Here is an 8,159-nt window from a genome sequence, read left to right on the forward strand (position 1 = left end):
GTGTCTTAATTTTGTAGTTTGGACTACGCACAAAAATATAGGGTCTGCGGTTTGTATGGGTCTTCCATTATGAGATCTGCCTTGAGGTCTCAATTAGGGAGTCTGATCTTGAGTCTGAATTATAGGTTCTGGTCTATGTTTGAAATTATGGGGTCTAAACTTAGATCTGAATAATGATATTTGTCAGGAGGAATCTGTCACCAGGTTTTTGTCACCTAATCTGAGAGCTGCATGATGTAGGGGCAGAGACCCTGATTCCAGTGATGTGTCACTTACTGGACAGTTCAGTGATTTAAAAAAAAACTACACAAGAGATTATCACTAGAGGACTAGTAAACTTGCTACTGTGCAGTTCTCCATATTCATGAGCTCTCTACAACCCTGCCCCCACCACTGATTGGCTTCTTTCTGCCTATGCACGGTGTACACAGAAAACTACCAATCAGTGGTATGGGCGAGGAATGGATATGCAGAGCTCAGCATTCAGAGAACTGCAGTAGTTAAAATAGGAATTTTATCAAAACAGCAGCAAGACACAGCCCAGTAAGTGACACATTGCTGAAATCAGGGTTTCTACCCCTTCATTATGCTGCTATCATCTAGGGAAGCAAAAACCTGGTGTCAGATTACCTTTAAAGGGGTTGTTTGGGTTTGAGATGAGAGTTTGTAGTCACTCTATGTGACTGCACACTTTTGAGTTCTCACAGCGAGCACACCACTCGCTGTCAGGATTCTCCAGTGCCGATGACAAAAGCAAGCGGTCAAGTGACCGCAAGTATTTGCAGACATGCAGTCATGTGCTGACTAGACGTGTTAAACCTCGCTCAATTCATATGTATAGAGCGAGGCCGCGCATGTCTACTCGGAATGTGGCCGTACAAATCCCATACTTGCGATCACATGACCGCCCACTCTCGCCGGCGTCACCGAAGAATCCTGACAGCATGCGGTGAGCGCGAAGTGACGATTCAAAAGTCTGCAGTCACATAGAGTCACACCCCTCTCCTTTTCCCAATTTAAAAAATAAATAAATAAAATAATAGATTTGATATCTCCACATCCATAAACGTTTTTTGTTATTAAAATATAAAATTAATTAATCCATACAGTAAATGTATGCAAATTAAACGAAGTCAAAATGGAAAAATTGTCCAAAACTTGCAATAAAAAAACATAAAAAATGTTGGAATTACTGCAAAATCACACCCAAAAAGTAATGGGTTTTGAAAAATGGCAACACAAACCAAATTATTTTTTTAAAAAGTATTTTGAATTTTTTCTAACCACTAAAATAAATATAAATATATATATATATATATATATATATATATATATATATAAAAAAAAAATAAGAAAAGCGTTAACTTTAGTATTGCTGAAGTCGTACTGACCTGACGAATCTTGTTGCCTGGTCTGATGATCGCTGTAAAAATTAAACCTAAAAAAACAATGGTGGAATTTTGTTTTTTTCTATTTTTCAGGATATTATATGGTAAAGTGAATGGTGCTAGTTAAAACTACAATTTGTCCGGTTAAAAAAAGAACGCTCTCAATATTAAAAAGTTATGGTTCTTACGAGAAGGGGAGGAAAAAATGAAAGCACAGAAATTAATCTTGACGGCGTCAATAAGGGGTTAAGACACCGAAAACACTGAACTTTTTCTCATTTTTCTATCTCTAACAGATGATAGAAAAACCATTGCTGATGCCTCACGGTAAGAAACTTCTGTCATTTCATGAAAATCCATCCTGCTATTAATTCTGATAACTTTCATATAACCAGTGTAGCCAGTCAATGAGATTGCACAGATGTAGTAGAGCTGAGTTTGTCACTTGGTTCAAATTATGGTAACATGGGAAATGTATGTGTTCTCTGTGATTTTCCTAAGAAGTTACCGTTTAGTTATGTCCTTCCTTATATACCGGTGCCCAATAATCTACACAACTCTCCCTGTATGGACTAGTGATGCCTATATGAGGATCCATGCCTCCATGGCAATAACAATAGATGATAATTGGAGATGAGCGAATCTTTCCATAACGAATCAAACTTGTTCCGAATTTCCCCCAAAATGTTTGGGAATTTGATTCATCGAGATCCATAAAAACGACGGCCAACATTTTGCTAAATTCTTTTGAGAGCTTGTGAATAAAACAAACATGTTCTACTCACCAGTCCTAAAGCTGTGGTCCTCTGCTCCGGTCTTTTGGTTCTTCCAGTGCTGACACCAGTGACTGGTCTCATGTGGTCAAGTGGGAGGACTTCATACATCATTGACGTCGATGACCAGTGCCGCCCCCCCCCCCCTATCTGAATGCTACTGGCCTCAGCACTGGAAGAACCAAAAACGCGAAGTAGAAGCCCAAGGAGGTGGCATTAAGTCATATGAAGGCCTGAGACAGGTGAGTATAAGAGATATATCTACAGTGGCTTGTGCAAGTATTAAACACTCTTGGCATTTTTTGTGTTTTGCTAACTCACAACCTGGAATTTCACTATTTTTTTTTTTTTTTAAAGTTTGCATTAGTTCATGTAAAGAACATTCCTACAACTGTGAACATTTAGGTTTCTTTTTATCGTGAAGCAAATAACAAATAGGACAAAATAACTGAAAAATTCAGTGTGCATAACTATTCACCCCCCTAAAGTCAGTACTTTGTAGAGCCTCCTTTTACGGCAATTACAACTGCAAGTCAATTTGGATAAGTCTCTATCACCTTTCCACATCTTGCCACTGGGATTTCTCAAGGCAAATCTGCTCCAGCTCCTTCAGGTTAGATGGTTTCCTCTGGTGAACAGTGATCTTCAATTCTGACTACAGATTCTCCATTGGATTAAGGTCTGGGCTTTGACTAGGCCACTCCAAAACATTTACACGTTTCCCCTTAAACCACTCGAGTGTTGCTTTAGTAGTATGCTTTAGGTCATTGTCTTGTAGGAAGGTGAACCTCCATCCCAGTCTCAAATCACTGACAGACTGAAACAGGTTTTGCTCAAGAATATCCCTGTATTTCGCACCATCCATCTTCCCTTCGATTCAGACCATTTTCCCTCTCCCTGCTGCCGAAAAATATCCCCACAGCATGATGCTGTCATCACCATGTTTCACTGTGGGGATGGTGTTCTTGGGGTGATAAGCTGTGTTGGTTTGGCACCAGACATAACGTTTACCTTAGTGGCCAAAAAGTTAAATTTTGGTCTATGGAGTGTACGGCTTATTGTGGTCGTATGGATAGATACTCCAGTCTCTGCTTGGGAACTCTGCAACTGTGGGCGCCCTCTCTTTGCAGGTTTGTTGCGGTACCATGTTCTTTCTATTTGATGAGAATGGATTTGATGGTGCTCCGGCGGATCATCAGAGATTGGGATATTTTTTTATAACCCAGCCCTGACTTGTACTTCTCGACAACTTCGTCCCTGACTTGTTTGAAGATCTCCTTTCTCTTCATGGTGGTCTTTGGTTAGTGGTGCCTCTTGCTTAATGGTGTTGCAGCCTCTGTGGCCTTTAAGAAAAGGTGAAGTGTATATACTGACAGACCATGTGACGCTAAGGCCAGGGGCGGACCTACCGCCCGTGCAACCCGTTCATTGAACGGGGGCCCCGAGGGAGAGGGGGCCCCTCCAGCCTCCAGCAGGGCCGCCATCAGGGCATGACTGTCCTGACTCCAGTATGGGGTCCGGCCGGTCGGGGCCCCCTCGGAGCCCCCCTCTTGTGCGTCCCCTCATGGGGCCCCCGCAGGGCCGGCGTCAGCACCCGGCGCACCCGGGCAAATGCCGTGGCCCTGAGCAGGCGAGGGGGCCCTCACCGTCGGGCACCCCGCACGCTATGGGACCCGTGAGCGGAGGAGAGCGGTGTCAGCGCCCGCTCCCTCCCGCTTGCTCAGGGCCCCGGCACCCGGCACAATACTTACCCCAACCCGGGCCTCCGCAGCAGCTCCTGCATCCTCCGCGGCTGCTGCACTGTGACATCTCAGGTCAGAGGGCGCAGTGATGTCTTTACACCGGGCTCTCCTGAGCAGTCACAGCGCAGAGCGGAATGAGGCCGGCGACGCTGAGGAGTCCGGAGCAGCAGCAGCAGGTGAGACGTGAGGTGAGTATTTGATTTTTTTTTTATTGTATGGAGGCCTGTGGCAGTATAAGGGAGGGGGATGAGGTGGGGGTGTGTGACATCCTGCATGGGGCATTATAAGGGGGGGTGGGGTGTGTGACATCCTGCATGGGGCATTATAAGGGGGGGGTGACTTCCTGCATGGGGCATGATAAGGGGGGTGGGGTGTGTGACATCCTGCATGGGGCATTATAAGGGGGGGTGACATCCTGCATGGGGAATTATAAGGGTGGGGTGTGTGACATCCTGCATGGGGCATTATAAGGGAGGGGGGGGGTGACATCCTGCATGGGGCACTATAAGGAAGGGGGGGGTGACATCCTGCCTGGGGCATTATAAGGGAGGGGGGGGGGTGACATCCTGCATGGGGCATTATAAGGAAGGGGGGGTGTCATCCTACATGGGGCATTATAAGGTGGGGTGACATCCTATATGGGGGGGAACAGCCTGCATGGGGCATTATGTGGGGGGAACAGCCTGCGTGGGGCATTATGTGGGGGGAACAGCCTGCGTGTGGCATTATGTGGGGGGAACAGCCTGCGTGTGGCATTATGTGGGGGGAACAGCCTGCATGGAGCATTATATGAGGGCCAGTATTCTGCATGGAGCATTATATGGGGGCCAGTATCCTGTATAGAGCGTTATATGGGGGCCAGTATTCCGTATGGAGCGTTATATGGGGGCCAGTATTCCCGTATGGAGCGTTATATGGGGGCCAGTATCCTGTATGGAGTGCTATTTGGGGGCCAGTATTCCGTTTGGAGCGTTATATGGGGGCCAGTATTCTGTATGGAGCATTATGTGGGGGCCAGTATCCTGTATGGAGCATTATATGGGAGCCAGTATTCTGTATGGAGCGTTATATGGGGGCCAGTATTCCTTATGGAGCGTTATATGGGGGCCAGTATCCTGTATGGAGTGTTATTTGGGGGCCAGTATTCCGTATGGAGCGTTATATGGGGGCCAGTATTCTGTATGGAGCATTATATGGGGGCCAGTATCCTGTATGGAGCGTTATATGGGAGCCAGTATTCTGTATGGAGCATTATATGGGGACCAGTATCCTGTATGGAGCATTTTATGGGGGCCAGTATTCTATATGGAGCATTTTTGGGGGGCCAGTCTTCTGTATGGAGCATTTTATGGGGGCCAGTATACTGTGTGGAGCGATTCGCTGGTTTCTGAGCTATTGTGGAATTTACAATAGATATCACTCATGTAATGTAAGAAGTGAAATCTTTGCATTGTACTATATATATATTTCTCTTTGGTATCTGTGCATCATGAATCGTGGTATGTGTTAAAGGGACTCTTTTTTTTCCCGGGGCCCACAAAAACCTGGAGCCGGCCCTGGGCCCCCGGCCCTATGCTGAGCGCTAAGTGCCGGGACATCTCAGCACTGCCTCCTCTGTGTAGGCGCGCAGCGCTGCTGCGGCAGCGCCTTCATGATTCCCCTGACTTCCGGTCATGTGACGGCGCGGTCACATGGCCGGAAGTCAGGAGAACCTGGTGGCAGCGACGTGGAGGAGCGCCAGGATTCTGCAGAGATCGCATGGGGGTAAGAATAACATGTTTTATTTTTTTTAAATACAATTAATTAACTAGGTGTGGGGGGAATCAGAGATGCACGGGGGGGATGAGACGCACATGGGGGGGATGAGATGCACATGGGGGGATGAGATGCATGGGGGGGTGAGATGCACGAGGGGGATGAGATGCACGGGGGGGGGTGAGAGCTGCGCATTGGGGGATGAGAGCTGCACATAGGGGGATGAGAGTTGCGGGGGGATGAGAGCTGCACATGGGGGGATGAGAGCTGCACATGGGGGGGGTGAGATGCACATGGGGGTATGAGAGATGCACGGGGGGGGATGAGAGCTGCACATGGGGGGGATGAGAGCTGCACATGGGGGGATGAGAGATGCACATGGGGGGTTATGTTTACATAACTTTGTTGCCCTATGAAGGGCAGGGGGGGGGCCCAAAAATTTCTTGCACAGGGGCCCACTACAGTCTGTGTCCGCCCCTGGCTAAGGCTGTGTGCCTACGATGCGGATCCGCCGTGAAAACGCATTAAAAACGCTTGTTAAGTTGTCTGCCATGTTCCCCAATGATAATCCGCATGTGCTGAGCACAAGCTGCAGCAATTTCTACTACGTATTATCATTGCGGAAAAATCCGCAGCACTACCATTTATTGTGCGAAATCGCAGCAAAATCGCTGCCATCGACTTGCATTGAACCGCATAACATCTGCATGTATACATGTACGCATGCGAATGTTATGTGGTTCAATGCGCGGATGGTACCCGGTTCTGGAGAAGAGGAGACTCTCCTCCAGACCCGGGTACCATTAGTAAAAAAAGAATTAAAACGTAAAAAAAAACATTCTCCTCTCTGGTGGCGTACTCTGTCCTCGGCTTCCCGCAATGTTCAGAAAGGACCTGCGCTGACATCATTTAGTCATGTGATGGTCACGCGACCTCTGACGTCGGCGGTCGCGTGACCTGTAAGCTGACTAAATGACGTCACCGCAGGTCCTTTCTGAACATCGCGGGATGCCGAGGACAGAGCACGCCACTGTTGAAGGAAGAGGACCGTGGGCCACCGGAGAGGTAAGTATAATGTTGTTGTTTTTTAATTATTTTTTACGTTTTAATTCTTTTTTTTTTACTATTGATGCTGCATTTAAAGCAGCATCAGTTGGTCACACAATATAAATCCATGCAGGTTGCATGGATTTATATTGTGTGACCAACTTGTCAAGCTCTTTTCCAAGTGATGCTCAAAATCGCTTGGAAAAACGCTTGAAAAAATGCATGCAAAAACGCTTAAAAAAAATTTCTGCCAGGAAGAGGCAGAAACGCTCAGGAAAAATCTGCATCAATTCAGCATCGTGGGCACATAGCCTTAGATTGCACACAGGTGAACTTCCTGTCACTGTGACTTATGAGGATAAATGCTTGCACTAGAGATTTTTGGGGGCTGAAAGGGGGTGAATACATACGCACATGCCAATTTTTAGTTATTTGATCCCATATATATAATTTATACCTATATTTTTGTCACTTCACCAACTATTTAGTGCTGATACATCACACACAAATTGGATAACAAAAATATTTAAACACAGGTTGTAATGTAACAAAATAGGTAAAAAGCCAAGTGGAGTAAAAACTTTTGCAAAACACTGCAAAGTACACACAGGTGAACTAAATTTACTAATTATGTGACTTTTGGAGGCAATTAGTCACACAGGAATTTATTATGAGACTACAGGAGCTGAATAGAAATGCATCTCACAATTTTCAGAATTATATTTTTTAAATATTTAAAAACCCATGTATCATTTCCTTTACACTTCACAAATACTTGTTACTTTGTGTTGGTATCTCACATAAAATCCCAATAAAATACATTAGGTTTGAGGGTGTAACGTGAAAAAATATGGAAAAGTTCACTGAGTATGAATAATTTTTCAAGGCACTGTACAAATGTTGTTATCCTTTTCTTACTTTCCATTTACTTTGCTTTGGAAGCTGGAGAGACCACAGAGCATAGTGAATACCGTTTTAGGGGATGTTCACTCGTCTGTAATGATAATGTTATTATGGCACTGTTATGTATATACATTGTAGCAGATGTTGTTTCTCCTGTTTATACTTGTGATGATACTACAAGAAATGGTTCTTGTCTTGCAGGAACACACAGGAGTCCACGTATGAGAATTATAACCAGACTTCTCAGTGATCTTCATAACTCAACAGTAACATTTGCCAATCACCCGGTCCCAACCCAGACCCATATTGTATATGAGATAAAACTTAACATTTTTTTTTTCCTTTTCAGCTTTTCAGTTATCTCATATTTTTAGCACTTTAAGTTCATGCAATTCTCCTCTATAGTGTTTTCAACAAAATTGTACAATAGTACAAGCAAATATAAGAAACTTTTTTGATATAGCTTATGAAAGACTTTTGCTTCTTTCTCCACTTAGGAGCCACTTCTACTGAATTAATCATTCACTCTAAAAAAAACAAACAGCTAAAAG

Source organism: Phyllobates terribilis, unplaced genomic scaffold, assembly GCF_046119375.1.
Source record: "Phyllobates terribilis strain yellow unplaced genomic scaffold, ASM4611937v1 Scaffold_1__5_contigs__length_1240528914, whole genome shotgun sequence".
In the NCBI taxonomy this organism is placed as follows: domain Eukaryota; kingdom Metazoa; phylum Chordata; class Amphibia; order Anura; family Dendrobatidae; genus Phyllobates; species Phyllobates terribilis.